The following is a 440-nucleotide window of genomic DNA, read 5'->3' on the forward strand; positions in this document are numbered from 1 at the left end:
TATTTTTTCGTCCACCTATTTTTGTTCCCTTTTCTCTTGTTTTTTTTTTCCATGTTTTATTTTTTTGTTTGTATTTGTTTCTGCTTTTGTATATCTGTATGGAAACAAATAGGCAGACGGAAACAGACACAGAGAGACACAGACACACACACACACACACACACACACACACACACACACACACACACTCATTTCCCTCCTTCTCCACCATTTTTTCCTCTCAGACTACGTAATTCCAGTCCATCTGTTTAAACCTCCGTCTGTCTGTCTGTCTGTCTGTCTGTCTGGTAGTATATTTCCGTCTCCCTCTCTCTCTCTCTCTCTCCCTCTCTCTTTCTGACAACTTTCTTCCCACTCATATTCTCTACCTCCTTCTTCTTCTTTTCCTCCTCTTCTTCCTTATTTCCATATTTTACTGATTTTTCCTTTCATTTCTCCTC

Source organism: Scylla paramamosain, chromosome 20 (genome assembly GCF_035594125.1).
Source record: "Scylla paramamosain isolate STU-SP2022 chromosome 20, ASM3559412v1, whole genome shotgun sequence".
In the NCBI taxonomy this organism is placed as follows: Eukaryota; Metazoa; Arthropoda; class Malacostraca; order Decapoda; family Portunidae; genus Scylla; species Scylla paramamosain.